We start from the raw sequence: 26,586 nt of genomic DNA, 5'->3' as shown, positions 1-26,586 counted from the left end.
CAACTCCCTTGCCCCTCAGATGAGATGCGTTTCTCAGCGTGGTTCCATCTCAGAGTCTGCTTCTGGGGGGAACTAAACTAAGACACTTTCAAAAGACTTTCTTTGATGGAGACTTAGAGATGAGCCAGGACTCAGACGAGGTGAGTAAGGCACAGTGGACACATTTAAGGAGATGCCCCCTCAGGGTTGTGCAAGTGCTGGTGCTGCACTCTTGTGGATCGCAAGTGAGCAAGTGAGCGGCACATTCTACGCTGCCCCCAGGACTTGCTCACTTCCTCAGCTCTGGTCCTGGAATGGTGCATGAAGTGGCACCTGGGGGGACTAACTTCTGTTGTCTATGATAGTCTCACCAATCTAGAGATCATTTTCTATCCATGTGTTTTTTATTTATATAAGTATTTTCCATTTTTAAATGCAATCTCTGAGAGGCCTTGTGCGTGTTTTAGTTGTAGGCAGATTATGCAGTATGGTACCAAAAGTTTAAAAACCCAACATTTTTACTTCCATTGGTATGTTCATCATTCATTTCACAAACACCTATGTGGTTGAGTAAAGGTGAGTGATGCCAAATGCTCTGAGGAGTAGAAAATGAATAAGACACTTTCCAACTGTGATGCAAGCACCAGGTTATCACTGGCATTATTATTTTAAAACACACTTCTGGACATGTCACTCTGCTGATTTAAAGCTCCCATGACTTACAGTTTCAATGATGGCAGAACCTGGCTCCTGGCTCCTTTTGGATGTCTCTCCTGCCATTCTCTACATTCACCTGGTGTTCCAGCCGGGCTCTCTTTGGATTTGGTGGATTTGCTTAGTCTTCTCTGGAAATCCTACCTATCCTTCCAGATGGAGGAGAAATAGCACTACTTCCATGAAACCTTGTTGGATTCTCCCGTGCAGAATTAATTGCTGTCTTAAATATGCTGATAGCATTTTTTACATCTCTATTATAGTGTTTATTGCATTTCATAGTTTAACTGCTACATAGCTGCTTTCAGAGCTAGTTGGAGATGCTTCCAAAGCAGAGGCTTTCTCTTCTTTAACTTCTTCCTAGCACCAAGCACAGGGACCCTCCCAGAGAAGGTACTAAATAAGCATGAAAGAATAAACATGGTACCTTTGGAGACTTAAAACCTATTAGGAAAAGACATTCACAAATTATTTTTTAAGTCAGATGACCATGATTCTTTTTTATTTCTTATAACCATTTTAAGGGGGAAAGAATACATAAAGAATCACATTTCTTAGTAGGGACACAATTCACATGGATTTTGAAGATGTATTAATTAGGAGTAGGTTTGGGTAGGAGAAAAAGTTCCCAAATAATAGAAGTTTCAAAAGATGGAGGTTTGTTTTTCTTTCATGGAGAGGAATCCAGAGACGGGCATCCAGGGCTGATGTGGCCAAGCCCTGTTAGCTGGGTACCCAAGCTCATTTTATCTTGCTTTTGTGCCATGCAACACGGTCATCACATTCATATTTTAACCAGGTTAAAGGAGGGAGGGCCAAAGCAGGGCATATGCTCTCCCCATACATACCCAAGCCACTTATAAAAGTTACACCGACCACCTGCATTTGTGATTCACTGACCAGACCTTAAATTACATGACCACACCTAACTGAAAGTTGCACTTTATTCTGAGGTGGCCAGAATATCAAATGTTCCATTTCTAAGGAAGAAATGGGAACTGGATTCAAGGCAGAGAGTTAGCAGTTTCTGCTATACTCAACGGACACATTGCCTGGACCTTGTTTATTTAGGCAGAGATAAGCTACTGTTTTCCTTTGTGCAGCCAAATTCACCCCAACAACGCATTTCACATAAGAAAATGTGCTCTGTATTTGTTCTTCTGGAATGAACTTGACAATAATGAAAAAGAAACAACTGAAACTGGCTTTGGACACTGCATCTTTCTGATTAACAGGAAATATCTCCTTCCTAAAGGTCAGTTCTGTCATTCAGAAGGTAAAACTCGATACATGTTTCCACTAAAATAAAATGTCTTGATCTGTGTTACCTGTGATTTTGTTGTTGTTAGTAGTAGTATTAGACCAACATTCTAATTCAGAACAGTGAGGCATCATGTAATGGGGTGGGGCTATAAGTCCCGTCCCCCAGCATTAGTTTCTCACCTGTAAACTGGAAAGAATAGCACCTTCCTCACAGAGGTATTATGAGGATTAAATGAAAAAAAAAAAGTGAAAGGACTTTCAATTTCCAAAGTACAAGGCTGTCAGAAGGTCTTTGGATAGTAAGCAGGTATCAAACTACTTGACGTAAAAGATAAAATAAAAACAATAGCAATTGTGCTAGGGGTAACGGAGGGAGAGCTTTAAAAATAGAAAAGTCTCTCATAGATTGCTTGAATCTCAGAGTTGGACAAATTTGCAGGAAGCAGGAAGCGTTCCAGCATGGCCAGCCACTGGGAGTTCTATACGATTCCGGATCCTATTACAGAATATTTGCATGCATCCTCACCTGGAGGGAAGGGGGAGGAAGAGGAAGCAGCGAGAGCTCATATGGCTGGTCCTGGCCCAGCCAGAGCTGGGCTTGGATTTTAGAGGCGGAGGCAGAAGCTGAAAAGATGCTACCCCCAGTATTGTGCCCAGGCCAGGAGGCACAGGTACCTGTAAGGAACCTAGAGGGGTGGGGGGAGGACAGGTAAGTGGGTCACACAGCACAGAGCTGGGAGTGTGGTGGGACAAGATCGAAGCGAAAGGAGGAGGAGAACAAAAAACAGGGAAGAGAAAAGGGAATGGCCAGTTCTGGGAAATTTCCTCAAATACCCTAAGAGTCTACAGAGTTCTAGGAGTGCCTTGGCTTAAAAAGCCACGTAGCCAATGAGGAAAATTCTTAAGTAAAAGCTGACCTACCTTGAGATGCCTCCTCTTCCCATGATTCTAGGACTTTAAGCAGGACTCGCAGCAATAGTGGAACAACGTCCTTCTTATGAATGCCAGTGTCTTTCAGTCTGTGTGCTCTGGATGCACGTTGTATAGTTTATGTACTGCACAAACACATCCTGGGGGTGGGGTGAGGGACACAGGGGAGCTGAAATCCAGCTTACACCCAGGTGCAGCCTGCATCTGCCCAGAGGAAAGAGGAGGCTCATTCTTTGCTCAAGGGCCCTGCAGGCTGGCTTCCACCACAAAGCCACAGTATTGGAATGTTGGATGATAGGTTCCTGGTCCTGCATTTGCTGCTTGTAGGTTCTAAAAAATTATGATTTAATTTCATTGTTAAAACATTTTGACCTAAATTGAAAATTATACTCCTAAGGTTTTCTCAAGTGTGTAAAAATAACATTTTAACTTGCTTGAGACGATCAAATCAGGTTATCCTATTTTGGTACAGAGAGAACTTAGAGTACAAGTGCTTGCTCTGTCTAAGCACGTATGTGAGCTCTACGTCAACAGGATATTTATTTTGATAGTCATGGCTCTAGGTTGGATTTTTCATAAAATTCAGAGCTACATGTAACAGAGCTGGTGATCTGGGCATGGTCTGCATGGAGATAGAAAAAGGGAACCCACTAGACCAAGATGGGTCCCTATGTCTCCAGCCCTTTTGGGGAGGGAATGAGGTGGGTGTGATTCCTGTCTGCCATGCTTGCAGGGTAAGGGGATACCTGTCCTGGAAGTGAGGGCCTCTGACTACACAGCCAATACCATTTTACACTTAAATTATACGATGATGTCTCCTTGCTCTGACTCTGTACTCACCAAGGAGATGTCTAGACATAATTTGGTTTCTCTGAAGACTGTTTTTAATTAGAGAATGTATAGGTTTACCAAAAAATCATGCATAAAATGCAGAGTTCCCATATACTACCCACAATAAACATAGTAAATTATATAGTATGTTAATGGATGATGATTATAGGATCAGGGAGACTGTATGTGCTGGGTTGGGGGTTGGTAGGTGCTTGTTTTTTCCAAGCCAAACTGTATCCAGCTTTATTAGAGATACGTTTCTTAATCCTGGTATTTCAAGCAAGACATGGGCAGACAATTGTTAACAGAATACAATAACTTTCAAACTCCCTTCTTCAGTGGACTACCAAAATCAGAAAACCACTATAAAACCTTCTGTTTTATAGTCTTCATCTGATGCTCTGAACAGGGAAAATTTAGAGTGAGGGTTACTATTTCACATTTAGCATATTGTTTGACAACTTTTCATGAGCTGACCCTGACTTTCAGGAAATGAAATGAAAATGGTAGAATTATCAGTTTGAAGGTCCACAACCTCAACAGGGACTCACTGCTCCTTTGCAGATGCCATCTCCAGAGCATCACTGGAAAGTCCAGATTGCCTGACATTCTGGCAATTTTGGGGGGTCAGGCCCCAACAGATTTAAGGGAGTCAAGTCTATGCTGAAGGCTGAGAGGGAGAGGAAGATATGAGGACATAAAAATGAATTTTAGTTTTTCTATAGCAGGAGGCATTTGTGCCAAGGTGGCTAAAGTGTATCAATGTCAAGGAATCCAATATCCTGAGAGTAAAGATGAAGTCTTTCAAACCTAGAGGGGAAAGGTTTTTTCTCCTGCATTAATCCAGCTTTGAAGACATTCTATTAGTAACATTTATCCCTCCCCCTCAAAAAAAAAAAAAACAATGAAGGGTTCTGTGTGCTAACAACATAGTTAAAAAAAAAAGTAAAACAAAACTCTGTATTTCTATAAAACTTGATAAAAAATAGTATTTCAAACTGTACCATCACCAGAAGTATCCAGTTATCAGAACTGCATACACTTCACTTGTCATCTCCAGCACCGTCGACTTTCTGTGCCTGATCTGTTTCGGCATCTCCATTTATGGCAGTTATTCCCATCCTTGCCAGCATTAGGTTTACCCTTTCTCCTTTTGGGTACCTTCTCTCTCTTTTTTTTGCAGGGGCCTTTTTAGGCTTGGATTCTGGCTTTGGAGGAGCAAGCTTAGCATAGAACTTTGAAGATCTTCTCTGTGGTTCGTCTTTTACCTTGGCTTTATCACCTTTGGCATCCCCCTTCAGCCTCTCTCTTGGGCATGGTGGCGATGGTGGTGGGACACTGATTCTGGACGCAGGCCTGCAGTGTGGCCCACAGGCTTTGGTCCAGCTGGGGGTGGTGCTCACTTCTTTCAGGAGCTGCTAGATTGTGTTATTAAATATGTTGGCCAGTGTAGGCTTCTTTGAGAGGGTGATATCTGAGCCCAATCTTAAAGGAGATTAGGGGATCAGATCTGTAGATCTCTGCAGGACAGCATTCCTGGCCAAGGAGGAGCCAATGCAAAGGCATTAAGGCAGGAGCACACCTGGCAAAGCCGGAGAACAGCAAGGCCCGCGTGGCTGGAGTGGAGCGAGCAAGGTGGAGAATAGATGGGGCCAAAGAACTCAAGGGGATCGCAACCTGTAGGGTCAGGTCTGGAAGGCCAGGGTTTCTACTTTGAGTGAAACAGGGACTTGTTGCAGAATTTTCAGTACAGAAGTGACATGACCTGAACTTATGTTCCCAGAAGAATGTTGTTCTGAAGAATGTTGCTGTATTCAAAACAGACTGTAGGGCAGCCAGGGTGGAAATAAGGAGCCAGTTTAGGAAGCCATTATAATAATCCAAACTACAGAAGGTCGTGATTTGGGCCAGGGTAGAAGCAGGGGAGATGGAGGGAAATGGTCAGATCTGGATATATTTTGAAGGTAGTGTCAAGACAGGATTTGCTGATGTGGGATGTGAGATAAGGGACAGTAAAGGATGGCTGCAGGGTTTTGGCCTGAGTGACTGTAAGGGCAGCTGGCCATCCACTGAGATGCTGAAGGTGGCCCTTCATATGTTAAATTCTCTTTATGCATTAAGGTAATCAGCTCTTTGCCTCTTCTCCAGTTTTTTACTTCTTTTGGCTTTGTGTTTGGCATTTGAAAGTTTTTAATTTTAATGTAGTAGAATTTAAATATCTTCTTTTATAGTTTCTTAAGTTGTGTCTTGCTTGGAAAGGCTTTTCCGACTTCATCATAATGAAATGGTTTTCCCTAGAATTTTTATGGCTTTCTTTTAAATCACCAAAAAAATATTATAAAGAATAGATATAGGGAGGGCCTCGGTGACTCAGCAGGCCGAGTTTTCACCTGCCATGCTGGAGACCTGGGTTCAATTCCCCGTGCCTGCCGGTGCCTGTGTGCCCATGCAAAAAAAAAAAAAAAAAAGGATAGATACAATATTTATTTGTGCTATTTTATTTTATTTGTATTATCCAGTGTTCATGTTGTTGTGTGGGTTTTTATGGTATTGTTTTTTGTTTGTTTGTTTCACTTGGCTGCCTAGTACTTTTAAAGCTTTTGTTAAATAATCTTTACCCCACTGATGTGAAATGCCCTTTACCATAGTACAAGTTCCTCTTGTGTTTGGATCTCATTCTGGTCTTATTCTGTTCTGTGAATTAGTGTATTCAAACTGTTTTAATTAAGATAGGCTTATAAAAGCTAAGCCTACTGATAATTATGTCTAAGTGTCATCCCCAGAGAACCTCTTTCACTGCTCAGATGTGGTCTCTCTCTCGAAACCAACTCCACAGGTAACCTCACTGCCCTCCCCATGTGGGACATGACTCCCAGGGGTGTAAATCTTTCTGGCAACATGGGACACGACTCCCGGGAATGAGCCAGGACCTGGCATCGTGGGAATGAGAAACCCTTCTTGACCAAAAGAGGGAAGAGAGAAATGAGACAAAATAAAGTCTCAGTGGCTGAGAGATTTCAAACAGAATCGAGAGGTTATCCTCGAGGTTATTCTTATGCATTATATAGATATCCCTTTTGGTTTATGGTGTATCAGAGGAGCTAGAGGGAAGTACCTGAAACTGTTTAACTGTGTTACAGTGGCCTTGATTCTTGAAGAATAATGTTTAAATATATAGTTTTTATAATGTGACTGTGTAACTGTGAAAACCTTGTCAGATGCTCCTTTTATCCAGGATGTACAGATGAATAATAATAAAAAAAGGATTAAAAAATAAATAAATAATAGGGGGAGATAAAAGTTAAGAATTGGGTAGATTGAAATGCTGTTGGTCAATGAGAGGGAGGGGAGGGGTATGGGATTTGAGTTCTTTTTTTTTATTATTTCTTTTTCTGAAGAAATGCAAATGTTCTAAAAATGATCATGGTGAAGAATACACAAGTATGTGATGATATTGTGAACCATTGATTGTATAATATAATAAAAGCCATATTATACACTGTATGTATGTGGGGATTTCTCAAGAAAAATATTTTACAAAAAGATAGCCTTACAATATGTTTTAGAAACTGAAAGAGTTCGTCTTTCCTATACTACTTTCCATTCTCAAAATTTTCCTGACTCTTGTTGAATATTTAGTTTTTCATAGGAACTTCAGAGTCAATTTTTTCTTCCCCACCAAAAAAAGTTATTGATGTTTTTAGTGGATTTAGGTAAAATGTATAGGTAAATTTAAGGAGGAATGATATTTTTATAATACTGTTTTCCTCACTGAGAAAGACTATGTTTTCTAGTTATTCAAGTATTATTTTATGTTCTGCAGTAGCATTTTAAAGTTTTCTTTATGTAGAGTTCACCCATTTTATATTGTCTATTATTACTTTATCCTATTTTTTAGGGTAAAATGAGATATTTCATTCTGTTATATTTTTCAATATCATATTTTTATATAGGAAAATTTTTGATTATTACATATTGATTTTGCTCCTAACCACCTTACTAAAAATCCCCATTGTTTGTAATAGTTTTCCAATTGAATCTTTAGGGTTTTCCAGGGAATATAATCACATTTGTTTACAAATAACAATGATTTTTTTCTTCTTCTTTCAACACTTTATACATTTTATCTTTTTCTTCTAATTGCAACAGCTATTGCCTTCAAAACAGTGACACGTAAAAGTGATAATAGTAAACATTTTGCCTTATCTCTTACTTGGAAAGAATGTGTCTAGTGTTTCACCATATTAAGCATGATGCTGTTTTTTGACTTGAGCTAAATATGGTAGGATTCTTTAAAATTTTTGTAGGCATTGGTAAGTTACTCTTCCACACAGGTTATTCCAATTTAACCAATTTATAATCAAGAAGGTATGAGAGTGCTTATTTTCTTCCACCTTAGTCAATAACTTTGGGTATTGTCATTATTTTATATCTTTGCCAATTTGAGTGACAAATAATGACTATTTTTACTTTTTTTGATTATTAGTATGGCTAAGTATCTCTTTTTATATAGTTATTGTATATTTCTTTTTCCATTTCTTCCTTGGATCTTAACTCCATGTATGTATGATTCTTTTACCACATTTCCATTGGGTTGTTCGTTTTTATTGATTTTTTCAAGTTTTTAAATGTATTATTGAAACAAAATATTGTATATCCATATAATGGAATCTTATTCAGCCACTAAAAGAAATGAAATTCTGTTATATGCTACTACACAGATGAACCTCAAAAACATTATGCTGAGTGACATAATCCAGACACAAAGGACAAATACTGTATGGTTCCATTTACATGAAGTATCTAAAATAAGTAAATGCATAGAGACAATAAGTAGGTGAGAGGTTACTGGGGCTGGGGCAGAGAGGGCAAGTTATTGCTCAAAAGGTACAGAGTTTCTGTTTGGGGTGATGAAAAAGTTTGGGCAATAGATGGTGGTAACGTTAGCATTGCACAGCACTGAGCATATAATTAAGACCATTGAATTGTATGTTTAAAAAGGGAAATATTACTATATATATTAAATATATATATTATATATATACACATAGTATTATATATATATACACATAGTTATATGTCTATATATAATATATATAGTTGTTTCAATAAACTATATGCATATATAGGAGGTGCAAGGGTGACTCAGTGGTAGAATTCTTGCCCCCCATGTGGGAGACCCAGGTTCGATTTCTGGCCCATGCAATTCCCAAAAAACGAAGAAACAAGCAAAACAAACAAACAAAAAACAATCAAGCAAACAAAAATTCAACAAATGGTGCTGCCCTTACGGGATACTCACATGGAAAAATAATGAAATGTGACCCTACCATACAGCATTAAAAAAAAATACACACACACACACACACACACACACACACATATATTAAGGGCCCTATTCCTTCATCATAGATTTTACAAACACTTATCCTTGTTTGTCTTTTTATTTCTGTTTTTTGTTGTGCTTCTTATTATACAGAAAATCTCGAGGTGCGCTCAGTTCCTGCCTGCTTGAGTTCTGCGCTCACCTCACTGACCACAGTGGTGTACAGGGAACCAAACTCAACAACTGTGACCCGGTGCTGCACGGCCACCGCTGCTCCGCATTCTTGAGGGAAACAGGGCTACTTAATGTTGGTCACAGAAGTAAACCAGGAAGAGTGAAGAAAATGACCTCTAAGTTCCCATGTTCTCAGATTCAAAGTTCTTTTGTTCACCTGGGTGAGCCCCAGCCTAGACAGAAGTATTAATCAGGGTTTGTACTCACAAACTAAATAAGTGATATGTTCCAAGTCAACTGTATTCTTTGAATCAGTGAAACTCAAGTGTACTATTTTTTTTTTTTTTTACCATGAATTATATCCATTTAAAAATAATCAGTCTTGGATTGTTACTGAAGCTTGTCAGGACATTTAAAGAATTTCTAGGCCATGTCTGATGTGATTAGAAAAGCATTCAGTTAAATCCTGAAAATACAAAAGAATAAACAATAATAAAACTTGGCAGACAAATACTGAAATTCCATTGATTGTCTTGCAACTTACTTGAAACCCAGTGGAAGAAGCCCTTCCCAATTGCATTCTTCATTAGAGCTGGATCCTCAAAGCTTCTCAACCTTGTTTTGTAAAAACTGTTTTTTTTATTCTGCATCACAGCCAATTTCTAATTTGACTCTCTCCTTTTAGTTTTCCTCTCTGTGCAGGACCTCAGGTGCATCATTGCCCTTTTTTGTTGTTTTTTTCTTTGAATTTTCAGTTCAAACTTCCTAACAATTACACCCCAGGAGTGGAGGAAAGATGAAAGGGCTGCCTGGGAAAGATCTGAGTTTCCCAGCATTGCAAGTGTTCAGAAGAAGCTGAGCACCCAGCAAGGGGGAGTGGGGAGGGATTCTAATGATGAGTGGCGTGCGGGTTATATAACCTGCAATCTTCTTTTCAAACCAGAGATATTATCTTCATTGGGCCCTAACACGTGCATGCTCAGAATATAAGACTCAAAAATGACTACTGTTTGAAAAAGAAGAGGATCTAGGTCAGAAAAATTCCTCATCACCTTGTAATTTTAGCTTGGCATTGACTAGGTCCCTTTTAGTTTCTAGTTTTATCCAGTGTCAGCTAGCTGTTTGAAAGCCTAATGCTTAAAAAAGAAAGAAAGAAAAAGACTAGAAAGAACTATATATGTGTGTGAGTTTATACTCATAGAAAAATAAAATTCTAGACAGGACCATGTATTGGTCTCCTAGGGCTGCCATAACAAAGAACTGCAAAAGGGATGGCTTAAAGCAACAGAAATGTATCCTTTTACAGTTCAAGAGACCAGAAATCCAAAATCAAAGTGTCCTCAGGGTTGGTTCCTTCTGGAGGCTCTGAGGAGAAGTTGTTACCTCTCTCCAAGCCTTGGCGGTTGTGGGCAACCCTTGAGTCCCTTCCCTTGGAGCGGCGTCATACCGGTCTCTGACTCAGTCTTCACATGACCTTCTTGTGTGTCTGAATTTTCACATGACCTTCTCATAAGGACACCAGTTATTGAATTTAGGGCCACCCTAATCCAGTATGACCTCATCTTAACGAACTGCATCTGCAAAGGCCCTAGTTCCAAATGAGCTCAGATTTTGAGGTTCTGAGTGGAAATAAATTTGTTTGTGTGTGTGTGGCAGTTGGGGGGGGGGGAGGGGGGAGGAAACACTATTCAACCCAGTACAGGCATACATCAAAAGATTTCATTGTTTATCTTTGGGATGTGAACTTATGGCTGATTTCAATATGTAATTTTTGTTATTTTCCGTTTTAGATTTTCTGAGAGAACTAGAATTACTTTCAAAATCTAATGTCTCTCTCACTCTCTGTCATCTATCTAGATTTTTTCCCTTGACAACACACATGGCATCAGTACTGAGTGGCAGGGGCCAGAATGAAGGTCCTGTAAGGCAATAGTTATCTAGCAGAAAAGAGAGGTTAAGGAGAAAAGAAGGTTACAAGGATTAGGTTGGCATCTGGGTCCAGAAGCACAAGGAGCTGTTTGGGTAAATATGTTCAGGCTGAAAGGACCTCAGGCCCTGGAGATCATGTGGAAGACTGAGGAGCCTGGCTCTAATATACAACTTGGTTTGAACTCAGTAGAAAGGAGAAATTTTCTCACCTTCAGAACTTGCTGAAAGTCAAACATATTATAAACAGTGATCACCACGTTGGAGCAGGGGAGGGTGTAGCTGGTGGAGAGGGATCAGGGAAGTGGGCTTGGGGAGGAGAGTTGTATGCAATGATTCATTGGGGTACAGGAAACAAAAGGGTCCTCTGTCATTTACACACTTGAAGTGTCATGAGGAAAGACCAAGAGTTCTATTAAGTAAGACAGCCTCACTTCTAGGTTGGCTTTCAGAGTCATTGAGATGTGTAGCAGATTATGTGTACCCAGTTAGGATTTTATCTTGTTTTAATGAAAATAGTCCCAACAAAACAGATAAATGGCTTAAGATGATCCTTGCAATCAACCCAGAAGTGTAAGAGAACACTCAGGAAATCCGGAGCTGGCACTTCTCTAACACTGAGTTCTTTGTCCATCACATTACGAAGTAAAAAATGATCAAATCTTGCTAGAAGTTGATCAAATGCAGAAATATGGCTTTACATACACTATCATCAAAAATAAATCATGCAAAACCAAAAATAAATAAATAAATAAATCATGCAATAAGGGAATATTATGCCTTTGAGATTTTAGCCTAAGAAGTGTGAATCTGTCATGATTGTCAAGACAATCATGTTGATTTAAAATATAATTTTAATGAGGGCAAAACGAGCGGGTAATGTAATAAATAAAATAAGATAATTTCCAAAGTGCTATGCAATTCATTTTTATCTCTATTTTTTATTGTGATACAAGCATGCAATTAGTGGTTTTTGGTATATTCACAGGGTTCTGCAAACTTCACCACTATCAAATTCCAAAGCATTTACATCACCTCAAAAAAGAACCCCCTACACATTAGCAGTCACTCTCAAATTCCTCCTCTTCCAAATCCCTGGCAACCATTAATGTACTGTCTCTATGGATTTGCCCATTCTGGATATTTCATATAGATGGAACCATACAATATGTAGCTTTTGTATCTGGCTTCTTTCACTTAGCATAATGGTTTCAATGTTAATCCATGTGTAGCATATATCATTCCTGCATTCTTTTCCATGACAGAATGAGATTCCATTGTATGTACATACCACATACTGTTTATCCATTTATCAGTTGATGTACATCTGGGTTGTTTCCACTTTTTAGCTACTTTGAATAATACTGCTATGAACATTCAGGTAGAAGATTTTGTATGAACATACATTTTCATTTCTCCTGGGTGAATACCAAGGAGTGGAATTTTTGGATCACAGGGTAACTCCCTGCTTAACTTTTTGAGCACCAATTTACATTCCCAGCAGCAATGTATGGGATTACGATTTCTTCGTATCCTCGCCAACACTCGTTATTATCTGCTTTGTTGTCATTGTTCTAATAGTCATCCTGTGGGTGTGACACTCCATTTTAGTTTTGATTTTCAATTCCCTAACCACTAATGATGTTGAACTTCTTTTCATGTACTTATTGGCCATTTGTTTATTTTCATTGGAGAAGTGTTTACTCAAATGCTTTGCTCATTTTTAATTGGGCTATTTGCCTTTTTATTCTTGAGTTGCAAGGTTTCCTTATATAATTTGGATATTGACCCTTATCAGACATATGATTTGCAAATATTCTCTCCTTTTCTCTGGGTTATATGTCATAATCTATAATTGCTGTTTTTATACATGTTTTAGTAGATATGCATATAATCTATTGATAAATAGAATTTATCAATTAAGGGTAGGGCTTCATAAATGCTTTACTGATAGATGTGTCCAGTGCTGCATAGCACAGGACAGTGGGTTGCACTCCAGTGATCAGACATGTCATTACCTACATATCCATTGATGGGGGGAAATGTAGTTAGCTTAAAGCTAGGAGCTTTCAGAAATAATGGGCTCCTGTCATGAGAGCCATTCAAATATAGCCTAGATGATAACTTGGATTATATTGTAGAGGGGATTCAAATTGCCTTTGGAGAATTAGATGGAATGGCTCTCAAGGCCTTTCAACCCTGAATTCTGAATTACTGTGATTCTTCTGTGTTTTCAATGTTCTCTGGTTCAACTTCTTTCATGGCATATGTCTCATTCTGCCTCTTATTATACTTATTTGTGTATGCATATGTCTCTTCTACTAGATTAAAAATTGGGGGGGGGACAGAGTTTATGTTTCTCTTTGTATCCCACTGAAATTTGCACAGTGGAAGTATTCAATAATTTCTTGCTAATTTACAGTAAAATTAAATTATAAGATGTGATTATTTTTAATAAAGGAAAAGTATAGTCTGACTACTTGAGGAATAAAGTAATGTCTGTTGCTCTAACACCAAAGCAAACAGTAGGAGTTGTTCACAGGCTACCTTCTCAGCACATATTCAGTATTGAATCTACCACCATTCATTGAAACATCTTTTTTGCAAAGATGGAAGAAGTGCCCCATTATAAATAGGTCATGACAGTGGTTTTGCTTCCCGATGATCATCAGTCCACATGTACTTTTTGAGCAGTTGTCTTGGGTCAAAGCTGTGTTGTGACCTGTCAGGATTATACAATAGGTATTACTATAGTTTCTGTTCTCAAAGAGATCAGAATTCAATTCAAAGGAGGGGCACTCATAAAACAGAGCGCTGAAGTACCAGATGCTATAAAATCGTAAATTTGTTCCAACTGAATGCTCCAGGAGACCAGGGACTAGGGGATCTCTTTAGGCCAAATTGACAAGGTTTCTTGGAGGAGAAGAGATTTGTGCAGGACTTCAAAGGGATCAACTGCTTTGTTATCTGGCAAGAATGGTAGCCCTCATCAGGGGCCCAGTACTCTCTTCATGATCAATCCCAAACATTTGTTGTTAGGATAAAATCTGGACCACAAATCAGAGAGCTTCTCTGTCATCAGAATTATCTGTAATAAGCATTTGCTGCCATGATAAAGCCCCAACTCAGTGTTTTTATCAATAAATGTGGCAAATTATGATAGGGTGATGTCAAAATTCTTTCCAGCTACAAAAATCTCTAATTTTATGAGCAAAGGTAATTCATTGAGAGAGGGACAGATCCAGGGAACTTGGCTTTATCACATGCTCTGTCTAGGTATAGCAGGAAGAAAGAAGCAAAGCCTCAGAGATGTGTAGAGGAGAACACGTATGAGGAAATTGTAAAGCTCTAAGCATGGTCTTCACAACGACCTGCCCTGGCCCTGTGTGGGGTCTCTGGGTTGGCTGGTCCTACTGAGACTGGTTAGCAGGCCTGTTCTTGCTAACTTGGGCTGTTTCTGCAGTAGCTGCAGTGCTGCAGCCTAGCTAGGACCTCAGTACCTAAGCTCTTTGGCTTGGGGTGGTGGGGAGAGGACATGGGTAGTTTCTCTTTTCCTTACTCCTCCCACCCTAGGAGTGAGGAAGAGGGAGAATTGGAGCTAGGAGGAGAGAGAGGGAGGATACCCAGCTTTCTCCAGAGAAATTTTTATCATAAATTCACTAGGCAAATCCTCTCTCTCTCTCTCTCTCACCTTGGGGTGAGGGGTTTTTAATGTCCTGAAATTGGTTCTGCATTCTTGGAATTTTGTATCTCTTGAATGTCAAAGCCTTCAAGTCACAATGTGTAAGTCAACATTCTGGTTTTTTCTTTCTTTGTTTGTTTCAACATCCTATTACACAACTGAAAGCACATGAACTGTTGTTGATCACCTGTAATAGTTCTTCAAGTAGAAGTCATAGCTCTACCCTCAAAAAGGAAATGGAATTCACATATATTTAGAGACTCCTAAGTGCTAGACTCTGGAAAATCTTTGCATGTTTTCAGTTCATTTAATTTGTGTAACAACCCTGTCAAACAAAAATCATGTTTCTAGATGAGGAACAGTTTCAAAGAAAACAAGTAGGTTTTTTTTTAGGTTCCACAGCCAGAAAATCGAATGCAAACACAGGTCTATTTGTCTGCTAAGCCCTTCCATAATCTTTCCATTCTGCTCTGGTTTAACATTTAACTGGAGAGACAAAACAGTGATCAAATAAATTGTAGAGTACCGACCATATGTTATCTCAGAAACAGGGACTCCCATGGAAGGTCGCACTGGGTTGAGAAGAGTCTGTGTGGAAGATTGAATTTGATCAGGGCCTGGAAGAATGAATGGCATTTAGGAGATCAGGATCTAGGAGGGAGGTCATTCCTGGGAACTAACAGAGGCAAAGGTTGCAAGGTGGGTGCTGGTATGCTTTATGTGAGGGGCATGAAGTAGAGGATGCTTATTGGAGAGCAGTGAGAGAGAAATTCAGATCTGAGGATTCCACGCTTACCTGAGCAGAACTGGAAATCCATGCTAACTTTTGGCACAATGTACAGTGGCACAATAACAGCATCGGGTTAGACCTGGTTTCAAATCTCCCTTATCCTGATTTCTGAGCTCTTGGACAAGTCATTAAAAAACACTGATTCTGGTTTCCTTGCCCATATAATACATAGCTACTCTGAGATTTCAAATAGAGTCGAGAGGTTTATCCTGGAGGTTATTTTTATGCATTATCCAGATATCCCTTTTTAGTTTATGGTGTATTTGGAGAGGCGGGAGGGAAGTACCTGAAACTGTCGGGCTGTGTTCCAGTAGCTCTGATTCTTGAAGACAATTGTATAAAGACATATAACATTTACACTGTGACTGTGTGATTATGAAACCTTCTGTCTGACGCTCCTTTTTTCAGGATATGGGCAGATGCGTAAAAAAAAATGTATGAAAAATAAATAACAGGAAGGACAAAGGTAAAATAAATTGAGTAGATGGAAATACTAGTGGTCAATGAGAGAGGGGGTGGGCATATGGTTTGTATGAGTTTTTTTTTCTTTTTATTTCTTTTCTGGAATGATGTTCTAAAAATGATCATGGTGATGAATACACAACTATGTGCTGATACTGTGAGCCACTGATTGTACACTATGTAAGGACTGTATGTGCGTGAAGATTTGTCAATAAAATATATATATATTTTAAATAATACCTAGTCTGTTTAGCTGTTATGAGAATTACTGATAATACGTGTACGAAGCGCTTGACCTAGGTTTGGCACACAATGAGGGCTTAGTAACTGCCTGTGGTTGTTGCCATTGCCCACCGCCATCATCCTCATCAGTGCCCCTGACCCTGGGAAGCACTGGGGGCTCCTAAACACGGGAGTGGATGACCAGAGGTACTGCTTTAGGAAGACTTGCCTAGCAGCAGGATGCCGTCTGGATTGCTGAGGGTCATTTTGGAGGTAAAGGGGATGAGGAGAGATTCATAAGGTTCCTGGATTGGGAGACCACCGGTAGCCGGAGCAGGCTGGCAGCAACAGCAACGAGAGGGAAGAGCAAACCTAGAGGCTGTTTGAAGTGAGAAACAGCAAGGCTCACTGAAGCTGGGAAGTAAAGTAATAAGGAAAGGAAAAAACCCAAAACACACCAAGCTTTCTAAGAAGAGAGATGAAAAGGAAGATGAGACCTTTGGTGCCATGGACTAAAAATGAGGCAAGACTTCTGGGGAATGGGGATGCCACTGGAAACTAAGTCCATTCTGGGCATGTTGAGTTGGAAGTGACAATAGGACATTAAAATGAACCAAACCATTTGTTTCCATTCATGGGGTTAGTTGGAATCTGTACAAGAGAAAATGGAGAAAGATCACAGTGCCTATGAAAGAGCAAAGCAGAAGTAGATTTGGGTTGAATGAACTGACACTATTATCAGTAGAAAGAATTCTCATTGCCTGACCTGGTGGGAGAAAAACTGTACACTTGTTTTTACTGACCAGGAAGACACACAGTCCCAGGTATCATGAGATAAGCTGCCCTTTGCTTCCTTAGCATGTGGATATTATTGTGTTGGACAAAAGGCCAAGGGATCAGTGTTTACAGCTGAAGGAGGGAAGATATAATGGAAAGCTGCATGTTTCTACCGCAGGGGAACTCTGATCCTTTATCTTGTATGCCTCTGGTGTCAGTTAATATAGCATGAAGCTAATATAATAGCACTGCTCCTAATGTTAGGATGCTGACATTCAGCACATATTCTACTGGAAAATATCCTTAACACTTGGAGGATGCATGATACAATTCAGACCTATGCAGAATTGTATATTTCTTGAGTTAATGCAAGTCCCCAAATACTTGAACTGTGACTCTTTATTAAAGTGGACTTAAATTGATTTAGCAGTAGTCATGAGGTTTCGTCCTGTTCAAAGTTTTAGAAAAGAAATCTTATTTCAGCAAAAATTACCTGATACAAGAGTCATTATTAAAGGATTCCTTCTGATTTTGAATCATGTCTGATTGTTACTATGTAAATCACAATGTTGATCACTTCTCCAAGGAACTAGACCATCAGAATGTGGGTATATTTATTATTTGAATGAAATGGCATGAATTGCCATTAATCCTTGATGTGGCTTCCATCTTATTGCTATTCTGAGTCCAAGCAGATTTTAAATGAAAGTCTTTAAATTTAAAAGTACAAAGGCAATACAACATCTCCAAAAGTGGAATGGAAAGAAATTTTATTCTTGCTTTTGTTACTGGCAACACAGATGCCCAACGCCAACTTGATAGCTTGTATTTTGCAGACAGCAATCCCCAAACCTGAAAATTTCACATTACTAGCTTTTCTGTTTAGCACATGTGGCATTATCACGAGTTGGTAGCCTACGTAAACTAAAAGGCCACTCACATAGAAGAATGCCTTGATTTTATATTTATACAATTTAAATAATAACTATATAATAAATAAATGTATTGATGGTGCACCTCCTGGGTGCTCCTATTTTCTGCTGATGTTCCTGAGCATAAAAACATTGTGATGTGTTTATTGGACTGTCTGCTCCATTAGATTGCAGGCTCTGTAAGAAAAATCTTTATTGTTCACCATTGTATCCCCAGGATAGTTCCTGTGCCAAGGTGTAATAAGCATGCAACACATATTTGAATATATAAATGATGAACCAGATAGGCTGGTTCATCCAACTTTTACTAGGTATGCCAAGATACATTTCTTTTTCTAAAAAATATTTTTTATTGACAAATCTTCACACACATACAGTCCATACAGGATGTATGATCGGTCGCTCACAATATCATCACATAGTTGTGTATTCATCACCATGATTATTTTTAGAACATTTGCATCACTCGAGAAAAAGAAATAAAAATAAAATAGAAAAAATTCATACATCCCATACCCCTCACTCTTCCCTCTAATTGACCACTAGTATTTCAATCTAGCCAATTTATTTTACCTCTTATCCACTCTATTATTTATTTACTTTTTATCATATTTCTTTTACTTACAAGACACAAGGTTTTCCCAATCACAGTCATATTATAAAAGCTATAGAGTTACACAATTGTTTTCAAGAATCAAGGCTACTGCAACACAGCTCAACAGTTTCAGGTACGTCCTTCCAGTCACTCCAACACACCATAAACTAAAAAAGGAATATCTATATAATGTATAAGAATAACCTCCAGGAGATAAACTCTCGACTCTGTTGGATATCTCCCAGCCACTGGAACTTTATTTTGTCTCATTTTCTTCCTTTTGGTCAAGAAGGCTTTCTCAATCCCATAATACTGGGTTCTGGCTCATCCAGGATTTCTACCCCACATTGCCAGGGAAATTTACACCCCTGGGAGTCATGTCCCATGTGGGGCGGTGGGGTGGGGGGGCCATGGCGGTGAGTTCACCTGCTGAGTTGGCTTAGAGAGAGAAGCCACTCTGAGCAACAGAAGAAGTTCTTTGGGAGTGACTCTCGGGCCTAATTTTAAGTAAGCTTAGGTTATCCTTTGCAGGAATAAGTTTTATAGGGGCAAACCCTCAGATCAAGGCTTCAGCTTATTGATTCTGTGGTCCCCACTGCTTGCAAAAATATCAGGAATTCTCCATCCAGGGAAGCTGAATATTTCTTGCTTTCTTCCCAGTCTCCCAAGGGGACTTTGCAAATACTTTTTTATTCACTGCCCAAATTACGCTGGGATGTATTGAGACATCACACTAACCTGGACAAACCAATAAGATCTCACACCCTATTCAAGATTCCACATATTTATGGTGTTCAACTAAACTGATCATACAAGTTAAATTAGGTCATGTGCTACCCAAAATATACATTTTGCACCAAATAAACATCTCTCCCTTTGATCTCACATAGAAGTTGGAGTTTTAAAATATGAACGATATCATCCTTTACCTTGTATTCTGATTTACCTTAGTCCTACCCAGATCAGTTTCATACCAAGGTATGTCTTGATTATGTCAGTATAAATGTCCACATCACCTCTTGTTTTATCTTATGATCATAGAAACTTAGAGCTATAAAAACCTTATAAATACTTTAGTGCGGAGGTCTTCAACATTAGGTGCATATTAGATTCAACCAGGGAGCTATGAACCATAGTGATGTCTGGATCTCAACCTTCCCTCCCCCATCCCCACCCTAAGAAATTGTGACGTAATTGCTCTAGGCTATGGCCTCGGCACTGGGTGCCTTAAAAGCTTCCCCGCTGATTGCAATGTGCAGCCAGGGTGGAAGGCACTAATATATTTCAATGAAAATGAAAAGTTTTACAGATAAAGAGAGCTGAGGTCCAGAGAGGTTAAGCAACTTACCCCATGTTATCCATCTAGTTAGTTGCAAAGGATAGAAACCAGGTGTTCTGATCCTCACACAAGTGTTACTTCTATTATTCTTGTTTTTTTCAATCTGGACTCATAAACCACTTACTCTATCATTTAATATTTTCAAGTTGACATCCTTTTTAAGAGTTAGCCATATTTATTTTAAAAGGAAACTTTTATATCATTTGAGAACTGGAAAATCTGTTTCACTTGCTATTTATAGATGAGAACTAAAAATAAAAATAAGGAAAATAAACTGTTACTAAATTCTAACTAGATAAAATTGCCTGCTGAAGTCTCTCTGCCTGAAACTTGTTCTCCAGTAAAAAAGAACAGCAAGCATCTGAGCTATAGTTTTTTTTTGTTTGTTTGTTTGTGTTTTTGTTTTTTTCCTTTTTTTATATATTTTTTAATTTTTTCTTTCTATTATTATTTTTATTTTTTTCTCTATATTATCATTCTATATTTTTTTCTGTTGTTTTGCTAGTTCTTTTCCTAAATCGATGCAAATGTACTAAGAAATGATGATCACACATCTATGTGATGATATTAAGAATTACTGATTGCATATGTTAAAAAAAAAAAGAACAGCAAGTGATAGAAAGGAATAATGACATAATCAGCAGTAAGTTGAGGCTTTCTCTTTGACAAAAGGATAGAAAGAGAATCAAAATTGAGTGACGTTTTTATTTATGAGTTGTTCTAGTTTGCTAGCTGCCGGAATGCAACACACCAGAGACGGATTGGCTTTTAACAAAAAGGGGATTTATTTTGTCGGTTCTTCAGAGGAAAGACAGCTAACTTTCCACTGAGGTTCTTTCTTATGTGGAAGGTACAGGATGGTCTCTGCTGGTCTTCTCTCCAGGCCTCTGGGTTCCACCAACTTTCCCCGGGGTGACTTCTTCCTGCATCTCCAAAGGCCTGGGCTGAGGAGTGCTGAGATGAGGAATGCCGAGCTGCTAGGCTGTGCAACATTGCGCTGTCTCATTTAAGCACCAGCCAATTAAGTCAAACCTCACTCATTGCAGCAGACACGCCTCCTAGCTGACTGCAGATGTAATTAGCAACAGATGAGGTTCAGGTACCTTTGGCTTATGTCTGCAGCAACAAGACTAGGTATGCTCACCTGGCCAAGTTGACAACTGAATCTAACAAACACATGAGTCAAATAAGTTCTGAAAGAGTTAATTCGTAAACTAATTAATAAATTCTGAGTCCACATTGCACCTGCGATTACCTCATAGGTGGCAGGGATCCAAATCATCTACTTTATAAAATACTATGGCACACATAATTGGAAGCAGCTTTGTTTCACCAGGTATCTTTGTAATGACCATCTAATCAGGATGATTCAAGACTGAAATTCATGAAGGGCAGAATTGTGGCCTAAAGAAATCTGTATTATGAGGGGGAAGAAAATAAAAACACAGAACTTTCTCTCTTTTTTTAAACATTTTATTTGGAAATAAGTTCAAACTTACAGAAAGTTGCAAAAATAATATAAATCTCATACAGAGAACTCCAACATACTCCCACTCCCTCGAATACCCAGAACCACCAATTTTAACATTTTGCCACCTTTGTTGTATCATTCTATCTTTCTTTCTATCTACCTATTTATCTATCTATTTTCTGAACATTTGAAAGAAGGTTGCAAATATCATACTCCTTGAACACATAATACTTCCAAGTACATTTCCTCAGTACAAGGATATTAATTTATGTAATCACCTTAAGTACAGTCATAAGTTCAAGAAATGTAGTGTTGATACAAAGCTTACATTCTATATTCTAATTTTTTCTTGTGTCTCAATAATGTCCTTTTGAGCCTTCTTTCCTTCCTTGTTAGATCCCACCAGGATCATATATTGCATTTGTTGATATCTCTTTAGTTTCTCTTTCTTTATTTCTTTTTTTAATTGTTGAAACATATATATGACATAAGCCTTCCCATCGTAAGCATAGCATTCAGCAGGATTCATCACATTTACAATGTTGCAGTACCCTCCTTACCGTCCATTAATATCACTTTTCCTTCACCCCAAAAAGAAACCCCACACCCATTTTGCATTAACTCCCCATGTCCCTGCCCCCAAACTCTGATAATCTGTAATCTACTTCTTGTCTCTATGAGTCTGCATACTCCAATATTCTGTGGTTACCATGGGGCTTAAATTTAAAATCCTAAATCTATAACCATCTCATTTGCTTGGATATCATCTTAACTTCAATAGCATACAAACACATGCCTTTTAGCCTCCCCATCCTTCCACCTCTATATAGTTCTTCTCACAAATTACATATTTATACATAGTAAGTCTAACACCATTGATTTATCATTGCAGTTTATGCATTGACAATGCATTTGCCTTTTAGATTCTGTAGGAAGTAAAAAGTAGAGTTAGGAATCAAACATACAAGAGAACTGGTATTTATATTTACCCATGCCATTATCTTTATTGCAGATTTTTTTTTTTCATGAGGCTTCAGTCAATTGTCCATTGCCCTTTCCTATCAACCTGTAGAACTCCTTTAGCATTTCTTGTAGGGCTGATCTAGTGGTGATGAAGTTCCCTCAGATTTTATTTACCTGGGAATATCAAATTTCCTTCCTCATTTTTTTCCCCCTCATTTTTGAAAGACAGTTTGCCAGGTACAGAATTCTTTTTTTTAATTCTTTTTATTAGTTTCTAAAATTAATTTTTAATTTTTTTAAATACCAAAAAAACACCAAACAAACTCAAACATTCGTGATTTTGATCATTCCGTTCTACATATATAATCAGTAATTCACAATATCACATAGTTGCATATTCATCCTTATGATCATTTCTTGGAACATTTGCAACTATTCAGAAAAAGAAATAAAAATAAAACAGAAAAAATTCATACATACCATACCCCCCACCCCTCCCCCTCACCAATCACCAGCATTTCACTCTAAATTTATTTTAACATTTGTTCTCCCTATTATTCATCTTTATTCCATATGTTTTACTTGTCTGTTGATAAGGTAGATAAAAGGAGCATCAGACATAAGGTTTTCACAATCACATAGTCACATTGTGAAAGCTAAGATCCAGAATTCTTGATTGGCAAATTTCTGCTTTCAGCACTTTGCATATGTCTTCCCACTGTGTTTTTTTGCCTCCATGGTTTCTGTTGAGAAATCAGCACTTAATCTTATTGAGGTTCCCTTATATGCGGCACATTGCTACCCTCTTATACTTTCAGAATTCTTCTTATCTTTGGCATTTGATATTTGATTAGGACCTTGTGTAATGTGGGTCTATCGGAGTTTATTTTGTTTAGCATTCATTGACCATTTTGGATGTGTAAATTTATGTCTTTTGTTGGGAAGCTGTCAGCCATTATTTCTTTGGCCATTCTCTCTGTCCCTTCCTCACTTTTTTCTCCTTCTGGGAGTTCCACAATGTGTATTTTTGTACACTTGATGGCATCCCAGAGATTCCTCGGTCTCTGTCCACTTTTCTTCATTCTTTCCTCTTTCTGCTCTTCAGACTGGATGATTTCAATTGTCTTATCTTCAGTTCACTGATTCTTCTGCCAGTCTAATGGGCTGTTGAACCCTTTTTAGGGAATTAAAAATTTTGATACTGCAGTCTTTAGTTCTGTTTGGTTTGTTTTCATAATTTTCATCTCTCTATTGTTATTTTCTGTGTTCATCTGTCATTTTCCTTAGTTTTCTGCCTATGTTTTTCTTTAGCTCTTTGGGCATGTTTAGGACCATTTGAAAAAAAAAAATCTTTGTCTGGTATATCAGGTCTGATCCTCTCATTGATGCTTTCTAATGATTTAATTTTCTCCTTTACGTGGGCCATCATTCTTGTTTCTTTGCATGTTCTAATCTTTTGGTGAAACCTGAATATTTTTTATTTTAGTGTATTATCAATGGAATTTAGACTCTCAGGCATCTGTACCTTAAGCATGTATCCAGCTACTTTTATGACAAAACTTTCCTTGAATGCCAGGTACTAAAAATAAAATAGAAAAAGAAAGAAAATGTTTTTACCTAGTCTTTGTAAATTGACTTGTGTGAGTATTCTTCTTCCGCCAGAGTTTCTCCATATAGTGAATGTGGAAAATAACTCTAGGCCAATGCTTTGGGCACTCCCAGATCCTTCCTGTGCACGCCTCTTATCTTGGGCATGTGCCTGTGGCCCTAGGAATTCCCTCATTTACATGGACACTGTTAAAATAAAATAGCCACCTGCATTGGGCATTCATGGGAGAAATCTCATTTCCCAGAAGGGTTTGTCCAGAAGACAAAAACCTTTGGCCCGCAAGGGTTTACCTAGAAAACAGAATATACCCTATAGGACTGTTGATAAGCAACACCTAATGATAAAGCAGTTTTAGTTCAATAAAGACAGCTTATAAGAATGGACAAGCATATTAGACTAATCAATGTATATCTATCTGCTCCTCACTTTGTAAGAATCCCCTGGGTAAAATGGAAACAATGTCAACCAATCAGAACATTTCCTTACTTTCTTCACATTTGACCTATATGAGCTTCTCTCTTCCACTCCCTTATTGGTACTCCATTCTATTTTCTGAATGGAATGCTGCCCAATGCATGAATTGCTCAGTAAAGCTGAGAGATCCTAAATTGCATGAAAAAGTTTTTCTTTTATCAATACGAGTGTCCCCTCTCCCTAGGAACTAGTTTCCTCACAGCCTCCGGCCCTATACTGTATGTTCATAGCCAGCAATCCTTCGCCCCAGGCAGCATGACTTGACTGTTCATAGGAGAACCCAGGGAACTGCCTTCTACCCACAGGACAAGTTCTAGGACAGCGGATCCCTCAGAACACCATCAGATTGGGCCAAGCATACATGCTCCCAGTATGTGCACAAGGGTTACTCTTTTCTCTCCAGAACCAGGACCAGGGATCCACACTGGGAGCATGTGCTGGTTGGTGCTGTGCTGTTGAGGGAATGGGAGAGGAGTCAGTCAGGGCACCATGAGATCCTATTGCTTTTAATTGGCCTTTCTCTTGATTAGGAGCTCACCTGTTACTGCAACCCTTTTCTGGTGTTTCTGCCTGTTCTTGCTGGCTGTTCAAACCCTCTATAGGGAGATGGAACCCTAAAGCATTCCCTCTACCATCTTGATCCCACAATATATTCAGAACTTTATTCTGAAATGCTTAATATGGAAAAATTCATCAATAACTCTTTTTAAGTTGAAAGTTCTTTAAAAATTATTAAGTAGACAAGTTCTGATGCCAATTGCATACCAATATATATCTGCTAAGCCCTCTCTCTTCACTCTGGGTGGAATAAGAAGGGGCTGGATGTCCCTGCTGTGATTCTCAGCTAAGACAAATTTAATTAGACTACATTTTCTCAGGCAAATTTTTATTTTCTGACACAAGAAATTTCTTATCAGATGTACTTTAATGGCACAGATCAACGATAGAGGACGGATTATGAAGAGAACAAGCCTGATGCATGTTATTTCAAAAGTTTGATGGAGCATTCCTTATACTTACCATAAAATGAGAACTCATTGACACTCATTTGGTTTCTTTTTTGAAGGCTTCAACATGTCTTTGTCTATTTTGTGCTGTTTTAAAAGTTGACTAACCAACATTGACTGAGTGCTCTGTCCTTTCTGCAAAAAAGCCAGTTGGAATCTCTGGTTCTTTCAGGGAGCAAGTTATAATACAGTCACTTTCCTTTCAACATATTGGCTAGGAAATCTCCCCTGCCAGGAACTAAAAGACATTAATTTTATAAATCATCAAAGATTTTCTTTTATATGGGGTCGAATACCTTTTCGTTTTAGAAGGCCTAATCCAATAGCCTCTGAGACCTCAGGATGTCACCAAATGACATGTGCATGGTGTGCAAGAAGAACAAAGGGGAAAACTATTCAAAGGTCAGCTGCACATTGCATAATACCTTGTATTAGAAAATCCATGACCCATAAAGTGCTTACCTACTTTGTGGGGTTTAAATAAAGCAGAGTGGTGTTTCTTTTTAAAGAACTGCTTTACAGTTAACTTCCTGTCAGAATTCCAATTGTTAAATGACTCAGTGGGTTATGTGTCTAGCTTTTTTTAAAAGTCTTTTTTTTGGGTAAGAATGTGAAGTTTTTATGAGAAGTTTGTAAAGGAAAAGTTTATATATAATAATGATGAGCTGCATCAAATACCAGTGAATTCAATTATTTGAAATAAAATGTAAAATAGTGTTTTAAGAATTGGAAATTAGTAATAAAAATGATATTTTCTCTGATATGTCAGAAAGCATAGCAATTCTCTCCTGCTTAGGGATTAACTGATATATCTGGCAAGGTTGAGGGTATACAATATTCACTTTTCCCAAGCCTTTGGATTAAGACAGGCTGACAATTTATTCACAGGGGATTCATTTTTTCTAAATTTTTACAAAATGCAGTCAAAGGTATTTTCTATTTCATCTGTAGCAGAGACTGGCTAGCCCGTACTACATCCATTTCTACCTTCTCATGGGTACACGACTAGACTGCATTTCCCAGCTGGCCTCGCAGGTTAGTTTGGCCATATGACCAGTTCTGGCCAATGGAATGTGTCCAGAAGTGATGCACTCAACTTAAATCCTGGCCCTAGAAACCT

The 26,586-nt window shown here is 38.5% G+C and overlaps 1 protein-coding gene across 1 annotated transcript in view; it reads right to left on the bottom strand.

Moving 5' to 3' along the window:
- Positions 1 to 13,597: 13,597 nt before the first annotated feature.
- TMEM67 (transmembrane protein 67) overlaps positions 13,598 to 26,586 on the bottom strand; it is a 153,400-nt gene continuing 140,411 nt past the window's right edge. Inside the window, exon 29 of the transcript XR_013178340.1 lies at positions 13,598 to 13,865. The gene's annotated coding sequence lies outside the window, so the exon portion shown is untranslated. The remainder of the gene's footprint in view (positions 13,866 to 26,586) is intronic.

The sequence above is a fragment of the Tamandua tetradactyla genome, chromosome 6, assembly GCF_023851605.1.
Source record: "Tamandua tetradactyla isolate mTamTet1 chromosome 6, mTamTet1.pri, whole genome shotgun sequence".
Classification (NCBI taxonomy): Eukaryota; Metazoa; Chordata; class Mammalia; order Pilosa; family Myrmecophagidae; genus Tamandua; species Tamandua tetradactyla.
Note: the sequence above shows the minus strand (reverse complement) of the source record. Positions and strands in the feature narration are given on the sequence as shown.